The sequence below is a fragment of the Desmodus rotundus genome, chromosome 4 (genome assembly GCF_022682495.2).
Source record: "Desmodus rotundus isolate HL8 chromosome 4, HLdesRot8A.1, whole genome shotgun sequence".
Taxonomy (NCBI): Eukaryota; Metazoa; Chordata; class Mammalia; order Chiroptera; family Phyllostomidae; genus Desmodus; species Desmodus rotundus.
In genome coordinates this window covers 125,480,566-125,507,007 of record NC_071390.1, presented here as the reverse complement: position 1 = coordinate 125,507,007, position 26,442 = coordinate 125,480,566, and the positions used below count along the sequence as shown (strand labels likewise).

Sequence of the window (26,442 nt, the reverse complement as noted above, 5' to 3'; positions counted from 1 at the left end):
TAAATGATAACAGGATAAATTGTTAAATTCTTATTGACACATCTATTTATATTAGTAAACATAAATGCAGAAAATATATTTAAAAAGAAAATGATATGCCATGTTCATTAAAACTTCACCTTTCCACGTGACATACATGGTGTTTTTTTCATAGTGGAATCTCTTGCAATTATCTTGTTAATTGGTATAATGTGGTGCTTAAATTTATTCATAGATTTTAATGTGATATCATTAGAATTATTCGACTGAAGCCCGATCATTTTATCTTTAATTATCATTAATGGCCTTGAGTGAGGTTTATCTTTGGAGCTCAGTGCATCTCAAAATTACCTGACTCGCACTTACCCTGTGCTCTATGTCCTGACTGTCTTGTTTCCTTTGAATAATCACAGGGAAAAAAAGGCAGTGTAGTATACAGCACAGCCTATTAGAGGAAATGGCTGAAATAGTATTCTCTTAACTGTTGAATGTGAATATTGTAAGGATATTGTGCTTATATGTGGAACATTTAATTATATTCAGCATGTTTTATCATCAGTACTTGCTCCGTAATTCATGGTACAGTGAATATTTGTCATGAGGAAAAATACCAGCTTTGTATCTCAGGGAATCTAAAGAATGTCTTTGGCTGCTGATTAAAGTGCTTTTAGAAGTTGAAAGAGTATATGTGTTTCTGCAGGGTGAGAAAGGATAGGCGTTACCATCTGAGAAAGAAAAAGCTTACTTTATCACTTCGAGTGATGATTACGGTCCCGCTGTCATCTTTCCCTTTCATCTATTAACTAGTGAACAGGGTTAGGTTACTCCTTCCTTCCAGTAGGTGGATTGAGAAGGACAGGCTTAGAAACGTTACCTAAGGAAGTGTTCTTATGGCAAATTGGTTTGTTTCACTCTGTAAATGGGAGGTGATGCCGCTTACCTCTTTATTTTCATTATAATTATGTTTATTTTTCTGGTTATTGCATGTGGAATTTTATACATATTGAATGTCAAAATGTTTATGCTATTGCAAAAATGATTATTTTGAATTCCAAAGACAGATGAACAAGATAATTCTTGGGGATCTGATTGTGTTGGAACTGAAAGGTCTTGCTTATTTTTCTTAGCATTTGCCTGGTGGTTGCTATTGCTACCTGTTCTCCATGAATTGCTCCCCAAAGAAGTAGGATTTGTGAGACTTAGCTCCGATTGTGATTTTGATCCATTCCTCTGGGTAAGGCCAAGTCACAAACTCCCTGTTCGCTGTCACAATAAGCAAGGTGACTAAGAATGACCTATAGTACTTTCCTTCAGAAGCTCCATCATGCAACTCACTGAACTTTAATTACTCACATGGCCCTGGAGGGACATTTCCTCTGTTATTATCTGTAGGAAGAAATACTCTTTAGCGATCCAGTTATTTTCTATCATAATGTGGAAAGTCCATGTGTTCTTCTATGAAACATGAAATTCCAAAGACTCTATTTACAATGGAAAACAAGAAAAATTTTGTCATTTTACTTTTTGACATGATTCCTAGATGAATACAGGTGAGGCTTCTGGTAGATCAGGAGCTATAGCTTCATTAGTTAAAGGGAAATCATAGGAACACCCACACATGCTGTATTTTTGTAACTTTGGAGTTGCAACCAGCAATCTTCACCAAAAGCTATTAATTAAAAGTGATATTCTATACATAAGATCAGGTATGTAGACTAAGGCAATGATGAAACTAGATGACTACTTTGACATAAATATAAAAATAGTATATCTCAAGATCTGAGATCTTTCTAATTTATAAAACACTTCTACACACACCTTTTTAGACACTGGAACTATTTATTGACTTCTATCCCTTGAACCCCTAAATTTCCAGTCATAGCTCAATGAGTGTCGGAAGTAGATATTTATCTTTTGTTGTTCTTTTTGCCCAGAGTGCAAACTCCCTTTCTATATTTGGAGAATTTGCCACCATGTGCATCTTTGACAAAACCCCCAAGTGCCACATTCTCTGTATCTCCTCTTTTTTTCCTGTTAGGGCACAGGAACCTGGCCTGGGCTCCGGTGAGCAGCTGCACCTGTTTGACTTTGCTTTGGGAGCTGGGCTGCCTGGAGCAGGGGTGGTAGAGAACCTGGTCTGACGGTGATGGCCGCGTGCAGGAAACAACTTGCTCCGGTGCCCAGCGGGGACAGAGCTAGTGCGGCATGGGGTGTCCAGTGCCGGAGGTGGGGGCCTGCAAGTGGGGGCATCCAGTGCTCACCATGGTAGGAAGGTCTCCCTGTGACTCTGGACCCATGGTTTCAGTTGTGGTCATGGCTGCTCCCGTTTCCTTTGTGCTTTTCCCTTTCCAGAATGTGGTTCTTTAGCTTTTATGGCAATTCTTTTAGCTATTTAAAATTCTTTCAAAACAATGCTTTTCTACCTAAATTAAAGTTGGCTTCTGTTACTTGCATTAATACCTGTAACCAATAAAATATAGAATTGAATTACATATCTCTATAACCTTATAAAGAGAGGTTTTGTGAATACTGTTACATATCAGGAAACAAAGATTAAAAGATTAACTTGGCTAAAATCAGTATTTTTGATCATAAACAGATCAAAAATATTATTTTTTTGAAATAATTTTGCCATGAAATTATGGAAGTGCAATAAAAAGCATTTGGGATATTTTAGATTTGAAACAACCTGTAGATCCCCTATGTGGGAGTAGGAGGCAGAGGCTCTTAAGTCTCTGCAGCTTTACAAAGGGCATGCTTCCCACTACTCACTCAGATGTGGTCATGGAGAACAACAGGCAAGGAGGAGCCTTCCAGAGGTTGGGAACATTGGATAATGGAGCTCTCCCCAGGAAACATAATCAGAACCTAGTCAAGAACTCCCCCGGACTCTAGGTCAGTGTCTGCCCAGTAGGATTTCAAAACTGGTTCAAACCAGTGACAGCTGTATTTCCCATTCTCCTTCGGAATGGAGTGTTATTGGGGTTATCTTATCCCCACTCCACCACTGCAATTAAATATGTGTTTTGGGGTTTAGATCACTTCTATTTTTAGTTCATAGGTCTTTAGCATCTAGAGCATCACATCTTGATCAGATGGGAAGGATGGCCTGCCCACTGGAGAGCCTGGGTCCAGAATAATGCAATTAGTAATGAAAGGTTTTGGGCTAGTGTTTCTCGTCTGGGAGGATGAAGAAAGGGGATGGATGCCTAGGAAAGAGGATTGTGGAATAGACTGGCTAGATGCAACTAATCTTATTTTTTTCCCTTGGACATGAGGGAATGTTATAGTTCAAACTGTCCCTTGCAGTTAGATCAGCACGATTGCAGCGATGTGACTGGTAAATAGAACATGGGCAGAGCCATTCATGCTACTTGTAGGCCTGGTTCCTTGAATGACCTTCAGAGTCTTTCATGCACTCTCTCCATTCTGCCAGGACTATAAGCAAGGACTTTTGACAGAGTGGAGCTTCCTTGAGTCAAGGCTTGAAAGACAGCTGCTCAAGAGAGCTGCCAGACCAAATTTGGATGATAACTTTGTAAAATCACTAAGATTTTGGAATGGTAAATAGTTACTGTCATCTTTGAAGATATGATAAAGAAGAAATTATATGAGCACATTCAATAAGTCCACATATACTATTAATAAATAATCCTCGTACAGTCTGAATTTTATCTGTTGCGAATTTGGAAAAGAAAGGGGACTGGATAAAAAGGTATTCTTGGATTCCTTGGAATATAGCAGAATATATCCCAAGAACAAATAAGATCCTAGTGAGGAAATATATAGCAAAGTGAAATGAATAATTAGGTCTTCAAAGCAGAATAAGAACTAGAAACAAACAAGGGAAAGGTAAGCGATACACCAGACACTGATTCCCGAGCCTGGACATGTGATGAGAGGGGCAGTGGAAGAGTCACGAGAGCGACGAATACATTTCACGTAGGAAAGGAAAAGTTTCAGTGAGTCCTATGCATGGGATTTATGTATTACCTGCAGCTGTCTTACTCAAGGAATTCCAACTGCACTGCATACTGTGAATGTTAAAATAATCAAGATTCTAGTCTTTAAAGACTTTGTGATACATTTCAACAAAAACTATTAAGCTCCTACCCTGTACTCAGCAGTGGGGACATAAAGATGAGAAAATGACAACCCCCACCCTCAGTGAACATTCAGTTCCTAGGGAAGACTACTATTCTTGTTACCAGACTAAAGGGATTTGTTTGCCTGCATGCATCAAAGCCCAATAAAATGAGAACAGGAGTTTGTAGCAAAGAAAGTAAAGGTTTGTTTAAGAAAATGGTGTCGAGCCTGGAGACACAGGAGGGCTGGCACTGTAAGACCTGGCTCCTTGATGGTTCCATGGGGACAGATTATATATGGGGAAAAATTGTCAGTCATGGGAGTTGGGGTCATGGGCTCTACTGATTGGCTGGGGCCAGGGTAGGAAGTAGTTGATGATTGTGACAAGTCCGGATACAAGCCACCAGGCTGTCCTTTGGTCTGGTTTTGTAAGGGCGTGGTCTAGTGTTGTCTGTTTTCATGGGCCTGGGGCTGAAACACAAGTGAGGTCAAGATGTTATCTTCAGTTTGACCCACAACTGTGTTCCCTTGATCAACAGACCTGAGACTTTATCCTTAAAACAGTTCGACACTGACTAGAACCTGAAGACCTAAGGGCTTAATGTTTAAGGGAGTGGACATGCTGGATGCCACGGTGCTGTTCGACTGGGCAAAGCTGGCTTGAATTAAGAGAAAAGTCATGTTAAATAAATGAAATTCCTGTACGGTTACATTCTGCACCCGATTCTAACATATGGGCTTTCCCCCGGCATCACACAGCAATGCTGTGACACCAGCGGGGTGTCCCGACACGTATCTATGTAGAGATAGCATCAGAATCCACAAGTTAAGAGCTCAGTCCTTGGGCAGACTGTTACACTTCCAATGCTAATTACAAGTCCAGGTTGTTATCTCTGCTTCTGACCAACTGGCTATAGATCTAGGATTCCCACGACCCCTCAAGTTCGATTACTGTGCTAGCACAGCCCACAGAACTCAGAAAACTTTATTCACCACATTCCTGATTTATTACAACAGTTGTTAAAGAATATTAGTCAACAGCCAGAAGAAGAGAACATAGGCTGAGGTCCTGAACAAAGTAGCTTCTGTTCCCATGGAAATTAAGGCCTGGCAGAGTGACCCAGGAAAGGTTCTGATTCAGCAATCTGTCCTATTGGGCTTTTATGGATGCTTCATTACAGAGGCATGCTTGATTAAATCATTGACTGGCTGTTGAACTCCGTCTCAGGCAGCTCTCTCCCCCCAGAGGTCAGGAGGTGGGACTAAAGGGTTTTACCCTCTTGTCACCTTGGCGGCTCCCCTGGCAACCAGCCTCCACACTGCCTGACTTAAAGGCTTTCCAAAAGTCATTTTATTAACATAACAAAAGACATCTTTACAGCTCTCATAACTAAGGAAATTCCAAGGGGCTTAGGAGCTCTGTGCCAGAAACACGGACTAAGTCCCAATATATATTTCATATTATGAATTACAATATCACAAGGACACCCAGACATGCAAAGATACGGTTATAATCCAGTGAAATATTTGGCATAGTGGTTAAGAGGATGAACTCTTAAGCATTCGTAAGTCAGATTGCCTGGGTTCCAAACCAACTATTTAATTTACAGGATACATGACCTTTGAAGAGTTACTTAGTATTTGTGTGTTTGTGTTCAATGGGGATAATAACAGAATTTTCCACATAGAGTTAGTTTGAAGTTTGAGTTAATATATCTGAAAACCTAGAACAATATCTAGCACACAGTAAACATGGTATATATTAACTATGATTATAATCCAATAATCTATGGTGTATTAGTGGGGACCCAAAAAAGCCCTAAAGTATCTTTTGGAAGGTGGGCCCCTTATAGTACAGGCTTCCCCCACTAAGCAAATATTCTAGGAACCCATCTGTATTGGTGTACCAGCTGGTGGTGTTGTGAGAGGCTGTGTTCGGCTTCAGTGAATTTATTTTGAAGACTCTTTCAATGTGTTTGCCTATTTCATGATGAGTGATTCACAAGCACACCTACCCATACTGCACTGAGTGTTCAGCAGTTTTGACCAAAAATGGCATGAACCTCATGCCCTACCCTCCCTATTCACCTGATCTCACCCAAGTGACATTTTTTTGTTTTCCTGGATGAAAAAAGTCTTCAAAGGGAAACGTTTTGCTGATGTGGAAAAGGTGAAACAAAAAATGGCAGAAGCAATAAAAAGCATCAAAATCAATCAGTTCAAAAACTGTTTTGAGCAGTGGAAAAAACCTCTTGGTAGGTTTATGCATCGCATGGAGAGGACTTGGAAGGTGACTGAAGTTTAAACATATTAGAATAAATACACCATTTTTTATAAATAAATTCTGTTTTTTTGGGACCCCCCTTTCATTCTGGGGGTGAGGAGCAGGAATAGGCTAATTTAGTCTGCAAGGTGGAAAATAACGTTAGAGGGGCTGAACTATGCAGACCAAAGGGGAGAGGTGGGTATTAAATCATATGACAATTAAAAAAACAAAAAGACTTCAGCTAAGATTGAGGACCTGTAGGGGGAAGTCTCATGTCCTACCACTCAACAGAGGTTGCCTAAACAGGAAAAGACCTTTGCATCTGCAACAGGACCAGCCAATGGGAGACTGTCACAACCCAGCCAATGAAAAGCCATCGCACTGCGAATTACCAGTTTCCTCCAATGGATTCTCTGTTTATAACAGCTCCTCCCAGCTTCCCCTTTCCTCTATAAAAGAATATTTCCTCTTTATTCTCTAGACTTGTTTATAGCTTGTATGAGCCAAGTTGCAATTCTCTACTCTTTCTCCATGAATCCATTTTTGCTGGTAAAATAACTATTTATTTTTAAGTCCACAATCATGCATGAGGGATCTTACAGACTGTGCCAGGTTTTAGAGAATGGGAATTGGATGAATCCTTTAGCATGGACTCATCGTCCAGAGGATACTGCCGTGCCAAATGAGAATTTATGCCTATTGGTGGATTATATAAAAAGTTAGACCTGACCAGAAGCAACTTTATTACATTCAGCTAATGCTTAACATCTTGGTCTATAAAGCTAGTTTCTGTCTCCCTTTCCCTTTTTATACTGCACTTATAATAGTTATTTTTAAAAAGATTTTATTTATTTACTTTTAGAGAGAGGGGAAAGGAGGGAGAAAGAAAGGGAGAGAAACATCGATGTTCAGTTGCCTCTCACATGCCCCCTCCTGGGGGCCTGGTCCACAACCCAAGCATGTGCCCTAGACTGGGAATTCAACCAGTAACCCTTTGGTTCCCAGGCCAGCACTCAATCCAATTAGCCACACCTGCCAGGGCACGCTTATAATAGTCATACAGTTTAAATCCTTATTCAGAGAAAAGAAGAGGGTTGACTCACTCTTAAATTTTTTTTCTATGTTACCAGTTTTAAAACTTGCTCAACTTAGAAATAATTCAAGATTTCATAGTGGTTTCTTAGATATGAGTCAATATTAGCAAAAAAGATGTCTAAATTCCACATTATACTTTTAATTGACTATTTTAGCAAAAAGAACACAAAAAGTCAAACAACTTCAAGACGTCTTTTCTACATAAGAATGTAGGAATTCGCCAATCCACTGAAAACTTACTGCCTCTTCTCTGTATAAAAAAGATTCTTCACTTTCTGAAAATGAGAGAACTGTTAATTTCTTAATTTCCTTCCTAGGTACTTTCAAATGTTCATGTTTTATATGAATGAGTCTGCACAGCACTTTGTAGGCTAAAAACAAAGGTTTTCAGTTTTCAGCGTTTGCCCCAGGGCTTTGTAACCAGAGCACCACCCTACTTCTTTCTGAGGTGACTACACCCTCTCTTGTCTAGATATTAGAATCTCTCCTGTACGTGTATGAGCATTTGTCTCTCTGACAAAGTTTCATTGTCAGGGAATTCCAAGATAGGGATCTCTGAGTTAAAATTCCAAATTAAATGCATCCACCCACCCTTATATCATAATTACTTTCTTGGAGCTTTTAAAAAAACAACTACACTCATCAACAGTTTCACAACTGCTCCTCTGAGTGGCAAGACTAGTAGGCAAACTTCTAGAGAAATTATCTCACCACATTATTAATGTGCACATTGTTAAAATATTTCAGTGTTGTCATGATGGGCCAAGGGGCCAAGTTCAAAGATTCCAGCCACGTGAAGCTGTTGGCTCGGCACTTCAGAACTCAATTGAAGGGATTTGTAAGGTCTCTTGCTTTAGCTGTATGCTGTCTGCTTTTTTTTTTTTTCTTTTCATGAAGAACATCATACAGTATTTGGGGGGATCATTAAGAAATTTTCCCTTTAGGAGCCACAGCTAAAGTTATAATCTGGTAGCTGCTTTGTTATATCTTTATGTGATAACTAGTCGAACTAGTCATTAACATTCTTTTCTCTGTTAATTCCACTTTGGTCAAATATCTCCCAGAATGAAATTAGAAGACAAGATTTCCCTGCATATTTATAAATTCACTTACCCTGAAACAGCTACATGACATTATAGACTACGAGAACTGAGAAAGGCCACAGGAATGTTGGTTTTAGTAGTGAATAGACTGTATATTTGATCCAGGAGGTGACGTGACTAGCACGTTCTGGTCGTTAGAGCCTGCAGACTTCCTTACATCATTCCTGGGCCCTTTACCTCAATTTCTAACTCAAGTTAACATTAAGTGATCAGACAGATCTTGTTCAAGTTTTCACTGAACAAGACTTGATACTGTGACTAAGGTGATCTTGTTCTCTCCATTTCAAACCCTTTTTCGCTGTTTGTCTTTCTGGCCAGGTGGAAGAGAGGACTTGTCACAGCTCACTTTAGTAGGAGTGGTGAATTTGTCTAAGTCTGAACCAAAGCTTACCCAGCTTTTTAGCTTGACGTAGTCCCATATGTTTGCTTTTTCCTTTGTTTCCCTTGCCTGAGGAGATATATTAGCAAAACATTGCTATGAGAGATGTCTGAGATTTTACTGCCTATGTTTTCTTCTAGGATTTTTATGGTTTCATGATTTATATTTAAGTCTTTAATCCATTTTGAGTATATTCTTGTGTCTGGTGTAAGTACATGGTCTAGTTTCATTTTTTTGCATGTATCTGCCCAATTTTCCAATACCATTTATTGAAGAGACTGTCTTTACGTTATTGTATGTTCTTGCCTTCTTTGTCAAATATTAATTGATCATAAAGGCATGGGTTTATTTCTGGGCCCTCTGTTCTGTTCCATTAATCTCTATGCCTTTTAAAATGCCATTACCAGGCTGTTTTGATTACTGTGGCCTTGAATTATAGTTTGACATCTGTAGGGACAATGGAGTCCGTCAGGCTCCCTCCCCTGGATGTCCTGGGTGAACATAACTTAGCAGTGTTTGTATAACCTTGAGTAAGGGCCCACATGTGTAGAATGAATCTCTGATGTATGACTAAAGGTCAGTATTGGCACCTTGTTGGTTTTGTGTGCACTTAATATATAAAGGATTCGGGACTTCCCATGGTGTGACATGTGGCTTGCGGTGGGCATGGATGCCCCCACCCCAGAATAAAGGCATGTCAGACATCTGATGGCTTCATGAATTTTCTTCTGTCTGCCCCAATCCTGTGTGAACTTGCCTGCCCTTGAACAGCTGCAGGACAGTATCAAATAGTGTGATAACCTCCAACTTTGTTTTGTTTTTCCCCCTCAAGATTGTCAAGGGTATTTGGGGTCTTTTTTGTTTCCATATACATTTTTTGAATATTTGTTCTAGATCTTGAGATATGCCATTTGTATTTTAATAACAAGTGTGTTGAATCTATAGATTGCGTTGGGTAGTATGGACATTTTAATGATGTTAATTCTTCCAACTTAAACATGGCATATGCTTCCACTTATTTGTATCTTCTTCAATATCTTTCTTTAGTACTCTATAATTTTCCAAGTATAGGTCTTTTACCTCCTGGTTTAACCAAGGAGAAAGAAAGGGAGAGAAACATCAGTGTGTGGTTACCTCTCATGCACCCCCCCACTGGGGACCTGGTCTGAAACTCAGCCATGTGCCCTGACTGGGAATGGAACTTGCAACCTTTTGGTTTGCAGGGCAGCACTCAATCCACTGAACCACAACAGCCAGGGCTCTTTCTGTTTTTAAGATTCTCTCTTTGTCTTTAACCTTTGACATTTTAATTATGATGTGTCTTGGTAGCGTCCTCTTTTAGTTCATCTTGATAGGGACTCTCTGTGCTTCCCAAACTTGCATAACTGTTTCCTCAGACAGGTTAAGCAAGTTTTCGGCCACTATTTCTTCAAAGAGGTTCTTGATCCCTTGCTCACTTTTCTCTTCTTCTGGCACCCCTCTGATGCGGATGTTGTTATACTTGATGTTGTCCTGGAGGTCCCTTAGACTTTCCTCATTTTTTAAAATTCTTTTTTCTTTTTGTTGCTCTGCTTGGGTACTTACTGTTATCTTGTCTTTTAAATCCTGATTCAATACTCTGCTTCATCTAGCCTGCTGTTTATTTCTTCTAGCATATTCTTCATTTCAGATACTGTATTCTTCATTTCTGACTGGTTATTTTTATGATTTTTGAGTCCCTCTTAATGTTTACTGTCTCTTTCTTCCCCTAAGGCCTTTTAGCATTCTTATAACAATTGTTTTAAACTCTGCATTTGTATCTTGGTTGCTTCCATTTTATTTCATTCTTTTTCTGAGGAATTTCTCTGGTTCTTTCATTTGGGGCATATTTTTTGTCGCCACACTTTTTTCTGCCTTTTTGTGTTTGACTCTGTGTGTTAGGTAGATCTGCTATGACTTCCAAGCTTGCTATGAGGGCTTTCTGACATAGGTGCCTTGTAGGTTTCAGTGGCACAATGTTCTAGATCACCTGAACTAGGTGCTCCAGAAATGTTTCTTGTGTTGGTAATGTATCCCCTCCTCTTGTGGAGTTTGAATGCTGTTGGGCCATTCATGGGTGGAGTTGCCCCTCAGGATGGCTGACTATAAGGATAGATCTCATTCATTGTGTATGAATACACTTCAAGGCATATGTATGAGTGCCCTTCAGGATCTGGTTTCTGCTGGATTCCCCCTTTGGCTGTGCCATTTGTGTGGCTAGTCAGGTTTAGATCTAGTGAGGTTTGAAACCCACCTCTCACTATGTTGGTTCTGGACCCAGTTGAAAGGGGTTCCAGTGAAGATTGGTGTCAGATGTTGTGTTTAACTGGCTTGGGGCTACCTGTCTGGAGCTACCACATTATTCACAGATGGTGTCTGTGTCTATTGGGTCTGAGTGTGTCTGAGAGGCACCAAGCTGTGTACAAGGGTTGGCTTCTTGCTGCTCTGGCCTAGGGGGCAGATCCATAAAAGGCCCAAGGCTCCCTAAGTTTGGGGTCCATGTGTTGGCTTCTCCACACCCACCCCTGACCCAGAGGTTGTCTGGATTTCCCCAGAGCCTTTTAATGCAAGAATGTAGAGTGGGCCTAAGCTGTCTGCACCCCACATTCCCTTCCACATGGCTCAAGCTCAGCAGGAAAGGGTGATTGGGTTAGGAGGATGGGGCTAGTGGGTCTCCTACTTAGGTGTGTTGTGGTCAGGGACTCAATGGGAAGAATGTGGCCCCTACTTCAGAGCTGTATCACTCAGTCCCTGTTACAGTCTCCAATTGTAGCTCCCCTGGGAGGAGTGTACCATTAGTTCAGTTTGGTTGCATCCAGCTGTTGTCACTGCAGGAGCAAGCTGAGCAGGGTAGTGCCACCAGGACTTGGGAAAACAGATCCAGACAATCTTCCATCAGGGGCAGTGCTGGCTGAACTCACAGGAGGGGAGAAAGCCCTATGTCCTCTCTTAGCTGCATAGCCACCCCAGGTTGAACTTGCACCAAAGCTTCTGAGGAAGATGCACTCCAAACTTCTGAGCTCTTAATGGTGTTCCCTTCTTTCTACAGGTATGAGCTCAGCAGGGCAGGGCCACTGGGAGTTTGGAAAAGAATTCAAGAAAGCTTTTCACTGGGGGTAGTGTTGGCCATGCCTGTGGGAGGGCACCAAGCTCCTTGCCTCCTCCCAGCTCTGTAGCCAGAGCCACTTGAGTCCCTGGACCAGAGCCTGTGAGGGAGATGTGCTCTGAAGGCCCCAGCTCTTGGTGGTTTTTCTTTCCCCTAGGAACTGAGCTCAGCAGGGTGGGGTCGCCAGTACTTGGGATGCTAGAACAAATCAGTTTCCTTTTGGGGGTGGTGCTAGCTGAGCCTGCAGCTGAGGAGAAGACCAGCCCCTGTTCCAAAACACCACAGTTCAATGTCTGTCTGAGTGTCTGTCTACAGAGTCTTCAGAGAAAGGAGCAGCCAACAGTCCTTTCTGCTGGCCTCAAGCTGGGCAGGCTGGTGTTGCCACTATTGGAGGACTAGGTTAGTGCACTCCATACACTGGTGCTGTAAGAAAAGAACTGTCCAACCTAAGAAGATGGTACCTGAGTGAGGTGTGGGATATTGACTCAGGACTGGGATCTCAGTAGACCTCTCTTCAAGGTCATGCCACCCAGATTTTCTCTTTATGACTCCCATGTGCCCTGTGTCACCTTCCTTCTACTGGAGTCCTGGATGAGTGCTTGAAAGCAAGCTCCTGTACATTGGCCTTGTAGGAGAGCACCTGGGATTCTCGCAGACTCCCTCCTCTTCCTGGTGGACAGAGTTCCTGCTGATTTTCACTGTCAAATGCTATGCAGGCTCCACTTCCTGGCTCTGGTGCTATGGGTTGAGGGTCCTGGTGTGAGACTGAGATCCCATGCTCCTCAGGGGGAATTTTTGCCACTAAGATATCCTTCCAGCTTCTCAGCTGCCACACGTGGGTGCAGGGTACAGCTTTCTCTGCATTTTGTCCCTTCTTACCAGTCTCTATGTAGCTTCTTTTATAAATCTTTGGATATAATACTTTTGTGCAGCTTTCCTTCAGGTGGGCATTCAGGTTAATTGCTCTATAATTTAGCTGTAAATCTGGTTTGGTGCCAGGAGGAGGTTAAGTGTAGCTTCCACCTAATCTACAGCCATCTTGACATTCCAACAGTTTCTAATTTGTTCTTACTGTTTGCAACATTGAGCATTGTCATTCCTTTTAACAGTCAATGCTGATTGGTGAACAATGGTGCATTTTTATTTTAATTTGCATTGTTTATTACAATATTTTCACCCTTTGTAGATCTTCTTCTATGAATTGCCAGTTGTTTACTTATTTTTTTCTATCAAACATGCTCATTTTTCCTGTGGATATTTTAAGAGTTATAAAATTTTAATTAAGGGCATTAACACTTTGTCATATGTATTGTAAATAATTCTCCTTTTCTTAAGTTGCCTTCTTATCTGGTTTACATGTTTTCAGGAGTAGATCGTGGTGTTAGTTACCTTGCTATGAGGAGATATTACACAGAGACAGATGATCGGTCTGGGAAGAAGTGATTGGGTTGGGGGCATGAATGATGGTTTTTGTCTTGGATTACAATGAAGATAACTGGTTTACTCTCTTGGACAATAATGTAATTTTGGTACTATATCCTCTACTATAGTCATGTGCCACTTAACAATGAGAATACATTCTGAGAAATGTGTTTTTTCACACAGTGTACTTACACTAACCTATATGGTGTAGCCTACTTCTGTAATTGTATGTGCTGTACTTTTATGCAACTGTTAGCACAGCAGGTTTGTTTGCACCAGCATCACCATAAACAAGTGAGTAATGTGTCTGCTATGACATTATGACAGCTATGACATCATTAAGTGATTAATTTTTTTCAATCTTATGGGACCACCCTGTATTAACAATGACACCCAAGAAAAAGAAATTAAAACAAAAACAATTCCTTTCGTAATTGCAATTGAAAGAATAAAATACCAAGTAATAAACTTAACAGAATATGTGAAGGACCTAAATACTGAAAACTACAAAACGTTATTTAAAAGACTGAAAAAGACATGAGGAAATGGAAAGATATTTTGTGTTAATTGATTGGAAGAATCAACATAGTTTAAAAGGCCATATTACCCAAAGCAATATACAGATATAATGCAATGTACAGATTTACATCAAAATTTGAATGGCATTTTTTAAAAGAAATAGAACAAAAAAATCATCATATTTGTATGGAACCACCAAAGATCCCAAACAGCCAAAGCAATCCTGAGAAAAAAGAACAGAGCTGGAGGTATCACATTACCTGACTTCAAATGATCTATACAGCCATGATAATCAAAACAGCATGGTATTGGCAGTGGATTTTTGTACATAGGTTTTGCATCTTGCAACTTTATTGTATTTGTTTATCATTTCTAATAGTTTTCTGGTGGAGTCTTTAGGGTTTTTTATATACAGAATCATGTCATCTGTAAAGAGTGACACTTTTTTTTTAAGATTAAAAAAATATATTATTTACTTTTAGAAAGAGGGGGAAGGAAGGAGAAAGAGGGGAAACATCAAGGTGTGTTTGCCTCTTGCACGCCCCTCACTGGGGACCTGGACCACATCCCAGGCATATGCCCTGACTGGGGATCAAACCAGAGACCCTTTGGTTTGCAGGCCTGTGCTCAATCCACTGAACTACGCCAGCCAGGGCTGAAGAGTGACACTTTTAATTCTTCATTCCCAATTTGGATGCCTTTTAATTCTTTCTCTTGTCTGATTGCTCTGGCTGGGACTTACAGAACTCTTAAATAAGAATATTGAGAATGGGCATCCTTGTCTTGTTCCTGATTTTAGAGGAAATGCTTTCAGTTTTTTACCATTGAGTATGATATTGACTGAGGGTTTGTCATATACAGCCTTTATTATATTAAGGTACTTTCCTTCTTATAGACATTTTATTCAGTAATTTAATCATAAATGGGTGCTGCGTCTTACCAAATGCTTTTTCTGCATCTCCTGATAAGATCACATGGTTTTAATCCTTTGTTTTGTTAACATGGTATATTACATTGATTGATTTACATATGTTGAACCATCCTTGTATCCCTGGACTGAACCCCATTTGATTGTGATGTATTATTTTTTGAATGTATTGTTGTATTTGATTTGCTAGTATCTTGTTTGGAAATTTTGCATCTGTATTCATCAGAAATATTGGTCTGTAGTTTTCTTTTTTTGTGTTATCTTTGGCAGGTTTTAGAATCAGGGTTATGTTGATATCATAAAATGTGTTAGGATGTGTTGCCTCTTCTTCAATTTTCTGGGACAATTTGAGGATCGGTATTAAATGTGCTTTGAATGTTTGGTGGAATTCACTAGTGAAACCATTTGGGCCTGGACTTTTATTTTTGGCAAAGTTTTTTTTTTTTTAATTTTTATTGTTATTCAATTACAGTTGTATGCCTTTTCTCCCCATCCCTCCACCCCACCCCAGCTGAACCCACCTCCCTCCCCCACCTCTACCTTCCCCCTTGGTTTTGTCCATGTGTCCTTTATAGTAGTTCCTGTAATCCCCTCTTCCCACTGTCCCCGCCTCCCCCCCCCCACCCTGGCTATTGTTAGATTGTTCTTAACTTCAATTTCTCTGGTTATATTTTGTTTTTGGCAAAGTTTTTGATGGTTGTTTTAATTCCCTCACTGTTGATTGGTCTATTTATATTTTCTAATTTTTCATAATTCAGTCTAGGAAGGTTATATATTTCTAGGAACTTAAACATTTTTTCTAAGTTATTGATTTTCGTGGTATGTAGTCTTTCATATTACTCTGGTATGATCCTTTATATGTGTGTGATGTCTGTGGTAACTTCTCCTTTATTTCTGATTTTGTTTATATGACTCTATTCTTTTTTTCTTAGTGACTCTAGTTAAGGGTTTGTCAACTTTATTAATCTTTTCAAAGAACAAGTTCTTTATTTTTTTTGTATAGTCTTTTTGTTCTCTATTCATTCAATTCTGCTGTAGTTTTTATTACTTCTTTGGGGTTCCTTTTATTCTTCTAGATCTTTAAGGTATAATGTTAGGTCGTTCACTTGGGATTTCTCTTGTTTCTTGAGATAGGCCTGTAATGACATAAACTTCTCTCTTATTCCTGCTTTCACTAGAAGTTTCATCTCAGAAGTTTTGATGTGTCATATTGTCATTCTCAATTGCCCCTATATATCTTTTGTTTATTTTTTTTTAAATAGATTTTATTTATTTCTTTTTAGAGGGAGGGGAAGGAAGGGAGAAAGAGAGGGAGAGAAACATCTATGTGAGAGAGATACATCAATCAGTTGCCTCTCGCATGCCCCCAACTGGGGATCTGGACCGCAACCCAGGCATGTGCCCTAAATGGGATTTGAACTGGCAACCTTTTGGTTCACAGGATGGCACTCAATCCACCAAGCCACGCCAGCCAGAGCCATATATCTTTTGATCTCACCTTTAATTTCTTATTTGACCCAATCATTTTTCAGTAGTATGTTGTTTAATCTATAGGTACTTTTTTCATGATTATAAGGTGAACTAAAAATTATTCACAGAAATAGAATGAATTTGTTAAAAATAATCCAACATAGAGTAGCTTTGATATCCTTCCTTTACTTTTGTCTCTCAGTCTTTATAGTCTCTATTGCACAGCTTGAGTTCACAAATGACTCCCTAGTGACTCTCCAGCAAAACTAAAATACCACAACTCTTTGGATGATAATGCTCAGCTGGAGTTTTACCTCTTGTGTTTGTGTGGTTCCTTCCAAATAGAAGATACCCACTCCACTTCCACATTACATCCAGTCCTAGTATAACAACTCCTGTCAAGGTTCTCAGTCCTGAACTGCAGAGCAGTTGGTCCTTCTGAACGCAAATACTTATATAGACTTATATATTGTCAGTTCTTTAAAGTACAGAATTCTGTATAATTCTATATACATCCTTGCACAATATTCAGAGGGATTAAACATTCATGGAAACAGAGGGAAATATAAGGCTTAGGATGTGCTCTCTTTGAGAAGATGTGACCCACATCTAAATTAGTGTTACTCTGTAGCCACTACAAAATATGTTTTTATGTATTTTCTCCTATTTACTGCTTCCAAAAGAAAACTGCTTGCTTTATGCTCTGTTTAAAGCCAAAGCCTCATAGGTAACATGCTTTCACATGCAAAATAAGACTAAGTGAAAAAAGCCCTGGCTGGTGTGGCTCAGTGGATTGAGTGCCAGACTATAAACCAAAGGATCATCAGTTTGATTCCTAGTCAGGGCACATGCCTGGCTTGAGGGCCAGATCCCCAGTAGCGGGTGTGCGAGAGGCAAACACACATTGATGTTTCTCTCCCTCTATTTCTCCTTCCCTTCCTGTCTCTAAAAATGAATAAATAAAATCTTTAAAAAAAGACAAAGTGAAAAGAAACAGCAAGAAAGTGGCTATAGGAAAAGGTCAAGAGGTGACTGAGATGACTTCTCCAGAACTTGTACAACACATATGTCTCCAGCTTCATCAGCCTGTCATTACAAACTGAGGGTAGGTTTCATTTTTGTGTCCAGATAATTATGGAAAAGCCTCTGCTGATCTGCTTACCAGATATTGGCACTTGTTTGTCTACAACACTGTGGAAAGTTTCCAGGGTGCTACGTCAGACGTGACTTTGCTGCAGTAAAATCCCGTCCTGCAGCCTGCCCATCCTCCTGGCCGACAGGATTGTTACCTTTGCTGCTGTTTACCAGATGTACACTCTGCCTCTACCACAGGCATTGCCAGCCCAAACACTGTTCTTGAAATTCTCCATGAGATGTTTGAGAGCCTGCTAGGGCCTCGGCAAAACTTGGGAGGCATAGGAGTTGCAAACTCAAATGTCAACAGAAGTCTGGCTGCTAATGGAAATGTGGGAAGACTGTGTGGTGTAACAAAAGCGGCCATGACATTTGGTTTTAATGTCAGGAAATTACAGGCAATGAGAGAGTGCTGGTGAACTGGCTAGTACACGCCTCATTTAAAAGTAGAAGCTGCTATTCAGAGCCAACTGATGGTTGACTTGTGGGAACAAGACTTAATTTGCCTGATCTGATTTTGCAAGAAAAGTCTAAACCATATTTTTGAGGTGAAACCTTAGTTTTAACACTGGTACCTGATTTTTTTTTCTAAAAAACTGCATTGCCATGGCCAAACCAAACATTTCTAATGGGAATGAGATACTACTTTATACTCATTGACTAACAGCTGCCACCACAAGTAGCTGCTCTTAGAACCCAAAGGCAACTATACTTCCAAGTCCCTGGACAGCAACTACCAGACTTCCATGTGGTATGTGTCAACACATGCAACGCATGTGAGTGAGAACTCTATTCTTATCGGGGGAAAGCCCACAGCCTTACCACGAATCTGTCTAACTCCACCAACCACTGAAAACAGCTACACTTTGCCCAACTCCATCTCAAATAACAGTTTACGTGAAAGGGTTACCTTGTAGTCTCGCTATCACTGTCCCAGATGCAATACCTTTGCTATCAGTCTTGCCTTCTGGATGAGGCAAAGAAAAATTCTGCATATACAGTATGATTTTATCTCATACTTCTGGGAGAAAATTCTTGAATAAAAATTAAAAACACAGCTTTCAACAAAATAGCAATTTTCAGGTAGAGAACTGACTGATTCAGATTTAGGAGAAACTGTCTTCAGCTCTGTGGGGGCAGTCTTGCTAATAAACCTAATTTATGTTACTCAGCAGGATAAGGTCAGGCTTCTGCTTAGGGGCTACTTCCCTATATTCAGGACTCTCCTCAAGAATAATGAAAAACTACTTGCGTACCAGTGAGTAGGGCCCACCCAATTTCCACACCAGAATGCAGAAAATCTGCATTCCACCTTTGCATGGAAGTTTCTCCTGCTTCAAAATTTAAAGTTTACTCTCTACTAGATAGCCTAGGAACCTTGATTGAAGTCAAAACAAATTTAATAAAAGAACACTTCAGCCACAGAAGGAGACACAGAATCCCAAAGTCTACCACCAGTAGTAAGAAACTACATCATGCAGGGGAGAAGGTGAGAGGCCACATCTAGTTTTTGGATAACTCCTCAGCTAGATACCCATTTGGGGGTGATGCATCAAGTACAGGAATTATATAACTAATATCTATGGTTCTGATTTACTGCTCGCTAGAAAATATTACAATAATTTGATTTGCCCACTAGATTTGTCTACCAGTCGAGAATGTGCTGGTCAGACCAAACCAAAAAATAGGGCCCACTTAACTAGACTGACAATACTTCTCATTATAAATCAATGAACAAGTTTTCTGATGACAGACTTCAGTTATACAAATATATAAGTACATGGCATAAATGCATAGGGAGTGCTTTATGTATTTTATATGCTCAAATATTTGCTAATTTGATTTTAAATAGGCATTCATTCACAGATGGTAACATGAGTAAATTGAAATATCGCTTGTGCATTCAGCTCATTTTTAACTTTTCTTTATTCATGGACTGAAAAAATAAATTTCTATTTTTATTTCTCACATTCTTTTTCAAGGTTAAATGAATTGACACCTGTACCTGCACTATTTGCGCTGCTGTTAAAGGGAGAGGCTGAAGAAAATTCACACTTATTGACAGCTTACTTTTGTCTGGCCCCTCAAATATATGACATCATTTGTTTTGCATAATAACCCTAGGGTACAGTAGGTGTTCTTCTTATTTTATAGAAATGGATTTAGGCATGTTTGGTAAAACTTGCCCTGGGTCACACAACTAGTAAATTGCAGGGCTGAGATTTAAATTTAAAGAAGCTAGATGACTCTTTTATTTCTTCTGACTTATTATTGACAGATTGTAACCTAACACTCTAAAAGAACATATAATTTTGTGTGTTACTAAAAGTTTTAATCTGTCCTAACCAAAGTTTAAGTGGTATTTGAGTGAGCCAGTTTGGGAGAGGCCCTGACTCAAGTCTGGCAGACACATGGGGTTGTAGACGGATGGGCCTTATAGATAAGGGAGTCAAGCCAGAGACGTGAGGCTTCCAATAAATCGGATTTCTAAGTCATCCTTCGTAAGGCAGTGGGAGGCACAAGGGAATGGGTAGAAAATAAGTGTGGCTTCCAAATAATCAACTTAGTTGCAGAGAAGTTAGAGAAAGTTCAAACATAGCAGATGATTGACAGGAGGCCTATGGATCAGATTAGCTACATATTTCATCTAAAATATGACTAAAACATTTAAATACTTAACCAAAATGCACACAGACCTAGAAAATACGACTATCAAGTTCTCAGTTATTGTTTTCTTTGACATTGGCTTTGTTTACCTAATAATTTGAGTAAATATAATATTTCAGGTTCAATTTTTTCTTCACTGAATATTTGGCTCAGGAGTTTCATTGCAAGCAGTATGCTGATGAAAAATCCATTTTTATTATCCTCCAATGTCTTTTCTTTCTAGTAGTATCAACATTTTCCTCTATAACTTAGTATTCTAAGATTTCACTACCATGTTTTTGTGTTTTAAATTTTTCGTATTCACTGGCCCTTTGTGAGCTCTTATGTCTGTGGGTAGTTCTGGAAAATTCTAGGCAATTATCTCCCGAAATAGTTCTTCTACCACATTTTCTCTGATTCTATGAAAGGATGTTATGCCTAGTGGGGTAATTTGATGACTGATCTTTTGGATTAATAGAGCTTTCCATTCTTCTTAGTGTCACCCTCCATCTAGGACACTGCCCTAGTATCTGCGGTGTCCTAAGTGGCCATGTTCATCTTTGTGACAGGAGGTAGATAGTGCTAATTGTCTTACAGGAGAGAGAAGTGCAAGGATTGACCTACCTGGTCTCTTCCTTTGTGACACTCTAGCAAATCAACCTGCCAATTGCTTCTGAGTCTAGCTTCTTCCAGATTTCATCATCTATAGACATGGAGCGTTTGTGTGGCTGGTCTCACCTGCTAGGTTAGAACTTTCCCAAGAAAATCCTGGAGTCTGATCTCTTTCTTGTCTGTGTATTTCAAGATCAATTAATGTTTCTGTAGTTATTTAAGTAGATGTTTGATTTTTATTATGGCTTTTTAAATTTATCTTTAAAAATATATTCTCCTTAATTTCTGTGAATTTAGTGTGGGAAGGAAGATTACATCAAATGTTTACCATTTTGAAACTGGAAGTCTGTCCTCCACCCTTTTATTCATCAATATGTGTGCTTTGTAATTAATATTATGGTCAAATAACTATCCATGGAATTATCTCAAAAATCAAACTTAACAACTTAGAATATTCCCTTGTATTCCATGTTTATTCCTTACAAATTTACCTCAGTCCATATTTCCCATTACTGTCCATTTCCCCCCAAAACATACACACATACACACATGCACATACATATCATACACTTAGCATATATATTCCAGGTAGATTTACTGTGGTATAAAGACACAACCCTTCATTAAATGATGATGGAGATGCAATGAAGGCAAGCCAGGAGCTGTGGTTGACAGTATTTGAAACATTGACTTTTAACTGTATTAGTTATGATTATGGAACAGAAATGGGTGAAGCATTCATTCAGATTTTGTTATTTATTTATAGCTTGATAATATTTTTTCTTTTAATTTTTTTCTAATGCTGAAATATTAAGGTTTAGGGAAAGAAATCTTTATCTTTAGGCAAAGTGACCATCCTAAGAGGCAAAGTTTTTTTAAGTTCTGAAAACATTATTTTTAAAGTTGTTAATTCAATGGACCCATTATTAAAAACATTTCTTTTTAACTGTAGGTATTTGGCATGCAAAGTTTAGCTCTGTGTTCAACTCTGTTGATTTGCTCCTGTATTTGTGAAATTTTATTTTTAAATTTTCTTCAGTTCTTAAATATCAAAAGCAAATCAGAAGTAGACTCTGTATGTGTATGTCTTAAGAGGTTTTTTTTTTTTACCTGAATCTATGTTTGAGTGGATTTTTTTCCTGAAAATTTGAGCCAGAAACATGGGTGCGCATTATACACAGCCAAATATGGTCGGAATGGGAACATCCTGGAAAAGCCAGAAGAGTTGGGAATCTTTGTTTTAAGCCTTGCTGGACTAAAGGAATACTGTAGCCCATTGTAAAGCACCTTTCCCTGGAATTCAGCTACAAGGGCAAATTATAGAAGACGGCCACCCTCACTCCCACCCTCAACACTTAAATGACTGCTTCTCATCCATGTCAAAACAAAGGCCATTAATCCAAGAGTTACAGGGAAAAGCAGAGCTCCAGGTATGATGCAGAAACAGCCCAACTCTCTCTCTTTCTTTAACAAATGAAAGGCTTCAATGGGCATGACCCCACAAGATTTCCAGCTTAGTAACTAGCAAATAGAGATTTCTGAATTCAAATTGGGTTGAACCCAGCAAGGTTTTAAACTACAGATGCTCCTCAACTTACGATGGTGTTGCATCCCGATAAACCTGTCATAAGTTGAAAATATCATTGTTGAAAATGCATTCCAAACATCATAGCTCATCCTAGCTCAACTTATACATGCTAAGAACACAATATCTAAAAACAGCTGCTGGCAACACAGTACACAGTAGAGTATTGGGTGTTTACCCTCGTGAAGGTGTGCGTGATGGGGAGCTGTGGCTGACTGCTGCTGCCCAGCATCAAGAAAGAGTATTGTACTGTGTATTACTAGCTGGGAAAAATTCAAAATTTATCATTGCAAGCACAGCTTTTACTGAATGCTTTTGCACCATCGTAAAGTTGAAAATTGTAAGTTCAACTTGTATTACCTGTAACTGAAATTTTAGGAGTGAGAACAAATATCACTCATTGGTAATGCAATCTTGAGGCATAAATATCTACACCTACAAGGAGTGATTTAGATTTGCAATTTAGGGTGACTCTTCCCCAGTATCCCTCATAGGGACAGCCTTGAAAGTTACAGGTTAAGGGAAGTCTTTCCAGGGAGCAGAACTCAAGGTGCAGAATGGCTCACCAATGATATTTTTTTCTACTTTCAAGAAAGCAAGTCATAGTATTTTATAGTACATCCTTCAAACAAGGAATCCCTTTCCCCCTTTCTTTTCTCTAAATAAGATACTTTATTATAGTTACTCTGCTTTTGGTGTGCCTTTATTTGCTCTTATAATTCCACTGTCCAACCCACACCCTTCTCTATCCTACTTTCTGTTCTGAGAGGTTGACCCGTATAAACAACATCAAAGAATTCTTGCGTCCTCAGGCTTTCAGCTGGGTTTGCTCATGGAGAAGGAGAGAAGTAGATCAGTTGGAGAGGACAGGAGGGAGCAGGATCCTTATCTTTTCATTCCTTTCCTGAAAAATTGCCTTCTGTGTCCCTCAGCTAAAGGTCACTGCTCATCTCAAGCCAAATCTTTCTATTGACTCTCTCCCTCCCTCCTTTGGTAACTGGCCTAGGGGCAGTAGCTCAGTTGCTGTAAAACCTGGGTTCCTGGGCCCATCTTTTAATTGAGTTGTTTGTCTTCCTGGAGCGGAATCAGAGACATTGAAATAAAGAACAAACTGACAGTAAACAGAGGGGGTAGGGGAGAGGGATAATGGAGGAAAATAGGGGAAGGTTTGTCAAAGAACATGTATAAAGGACACATAGACAAAGCCAAAGGGGGTAGGATTGAGGGTGGGAGGTAGGGAGGGATGGGGTGGAGGGGAGGGTTGGGGTGGGGGAGAGTACTGGGGAGAAAATGGGGACAACCGTATTTGAACAACAATAAAAAATAAAATAAAAATAAAAATAAAACTTGGGTTCCTGTGTTATACCTTGTAATTCTCCCAAATCTACACCTTAGTAAATAGTCTCTTTGCAAACAATTCCTCCTTGAAAATATTCTATTTAGTTGTACCATTTATTTCTTCTTCAGCCTAATTGATAAAACAGTGGAACTCATTGTCTAAACCAAGACTGGTATTTTGAAACTTTATGCTATTGTCTGACTCAATTGTACTGAAAGCAGTTGTATAGAAAGCTTAGACTAGCAGAACCCCGACTTGGGACATTGTCTGTGAAGGTCTAATAGACATGACTGTGTAATTTCCTGGTGGGGAGGGAGAGGGTATTTTTGGTGGCACATAGATCATGCTTGGTGGGGACATTTTTGGAATTATATTTATGGGCAATTGAACAGTAAATTGTAGTGACTATCCACTGTGGTTCTATTTTATGCCAATAATTTTTTAAATTTTCTCTTTATAAAATAATCTGAATTAGTACTCTTGCCAATTTAACAGCATTATTTTATTAGAACAAAGAGATATAAAAATAGTACATAAATTGACCTGTCATAAATTGACATGAAATCCAAAAAAATATGAGTATTTGAGATTTTTAGAAAACATTCACTTTAAATAAATGACCAGGCAAATGACCAGGGAAAGGGCACAGATATAATCAAATTTGGTAGAATATTTATGATGTAACGTATTATTTTTATCATGATGTGGTATTTGCTATGATTATTTATTGAAGTGACTATTCATATATAAACTATTGCTCCTTTTCACGTGTTCTTCACCCATCATTGGGGGTTCTTTGGTAACAGAAAGGAATGCTATAGCTAAAAGGGAAATTGCCTATTCTCTTTAGATAACCCTAGTCTTAATCCACTAATACAATGTCCTTTTTTGAAAACATTACAGCCCAACAAAGGATAATTGGTTAATATGACATATCAACTTTAAAACCCCCAAATGACACCTTCTCAAAACTTGCCTTTTTTTAAATTGTTCAATTACAGTTGTCTGCATCTTCTCCCTACCCCTCCACCCCACTGTAGCCAGAGTTTCTTAGGGATTCATTACTTTCTGACCCATTTGAATAATGCATTGGTATGCCAGGAAAAGCATCACAAAAAATCCTCTTGCCTCTGAGGCCTGCCTTTTCCTGGAGTTCAGTGAGGAGGTATTTGCTTAGCATTGTACACGACATGGCAAGTGTTCTAGTATTGGTTTATAGTAACCCCTTCCCCCATTTAAGGTGGAAAAGAAGACAATATCATGTAAAACTTTCAACAGATTCACAGGAAGGTAGTCTACCTTGGTTGAATTTAGATAATATGGTTTTGATGACATAGTTGTATCTTACAAGTATGGTCATTTGATGAAGGATAGTTCTGTCTTCAGAATGGGTACTGACATTGAGGCCATGTCCTTAATGGATTCACTGCTAAAGAACTTCGTGCATTTGATACCACAATAAGATTGTACAATCAACTTTGGGGATGTTGGAATGGTACAGGTACACAATGGAGGCATTAAAAAATGATGCTGTGGAATTGCACTTATTGACGTGGATGGATGTTCACGATATGCCATTAAGGAGACAAAAAAAATCCCAGCACAACAAAACCTAAGCTGTATGGTGTCAGGAGAGTTTTGGCAGCAAGTAACAGAGCATCCAACTCAAAATGAATTAAAGAATAGTTATTTTTATAATTCTAATTATTAGATTTATTAATCCAATTGATCTAGTCCAGAGGTAGAGCCGGCTTCAGGATTGGTTGATTCAGTGACCCAATGATGACCCAGTGACCTCAAGGAATTAGTTTGTTTCTCTGATCTGTTACCTGAAATATCTTCCTCATCCTACAGCTGGTTCCCAAAATGATTGTAAGATAGATTCCAGGTACAATTTGGTATAACAACTTGCTTCCTCATTCACATTAAAATAGAGGAGGGAATGATTATCACTTGCTCTAAAGACTGGAAAGGAACTTCTGTGAACATCTCTATCAGCCATCTCCTCATTTATCATTGGCTAGATTTGCATCATATGCAAATTAATAAAGTCAGTTGGCAAAGGGACTGTGATTTTTTAAAAATTAAATTTACTGGGGTGACCTTGGTTAATAAGATAGCTGTATATAAATTTTAAGTGCACATTTCTATAATACATGCTCTGTGTATTGGATTGTGTCCCCACCATCCAAAGTCAAATCACCTTCCGTCACCATATATTTGGTTCCCTTTACCCCTTACTACCTCCCACTCCTTCCCTCTGGTGACCATCATACTGTTGTCTGTGTCTGAGTTTCAGGTTTATATCGTATGCATGAGTGTGATCATACGGTTCTTAGCCTTTTCTGACCAACTTATTTCACTTAGTATGATATTCTCAAGGTCCATCCATGTTGTCACAAAAGGCAGTATTTCATCTTTGCTTATGGCCGAGTAGTATTTTAATGTATATATATATCATGTCTTCTTCATCCAATTATCTATCAAAAGACATTTCAGCTCTTTCTTTAGACCAGACAGGATCACTCATTGAACTAAGGTCAATTTTCCAAGTCAGAGTGCAGCTAATCAATGAGGAGTAGGGTGGAATGCATTTGGAGAATCAAACACAATTAAAAAAATCATGTATCTATCATCTATCTACCTATCTATCCTATCATCTGTCTAATCTATATCTATGAGAGGGAATAAAAAATTAATACTACACTATGATAGTATAGGGGCACTGGAATTACATTTCTTATATACTTTTAAA

At 39.1% G+C, this 26,442-nt stretch overlaps 2 protein-coding genes across 7 annotated transcripts in view; one reads left to right on the top strand and one right to left on the bottom strand.

The window, feature by feature from the left end:
- The window catches only part of LOC112320667 (transmembrane protease serine 11E), an 87,334-nt gene that overhangs the window by 8,314 nt on the left and 52,578 nt on the right, over nt 1–26,442 (top strand). The window lies entirely within an intron of this gene.
- YTHDC1 (YTH N6-methyladenosine RNA binding protein C1) overlaps nt 1–26,442 on the bottom strand; it is a 116,437-nt gene that overhangs the window by 65,025 nt on the left and 24,970 nt on the right. The gene's annotated exons all lie outside the window — the stretch shown is intronic.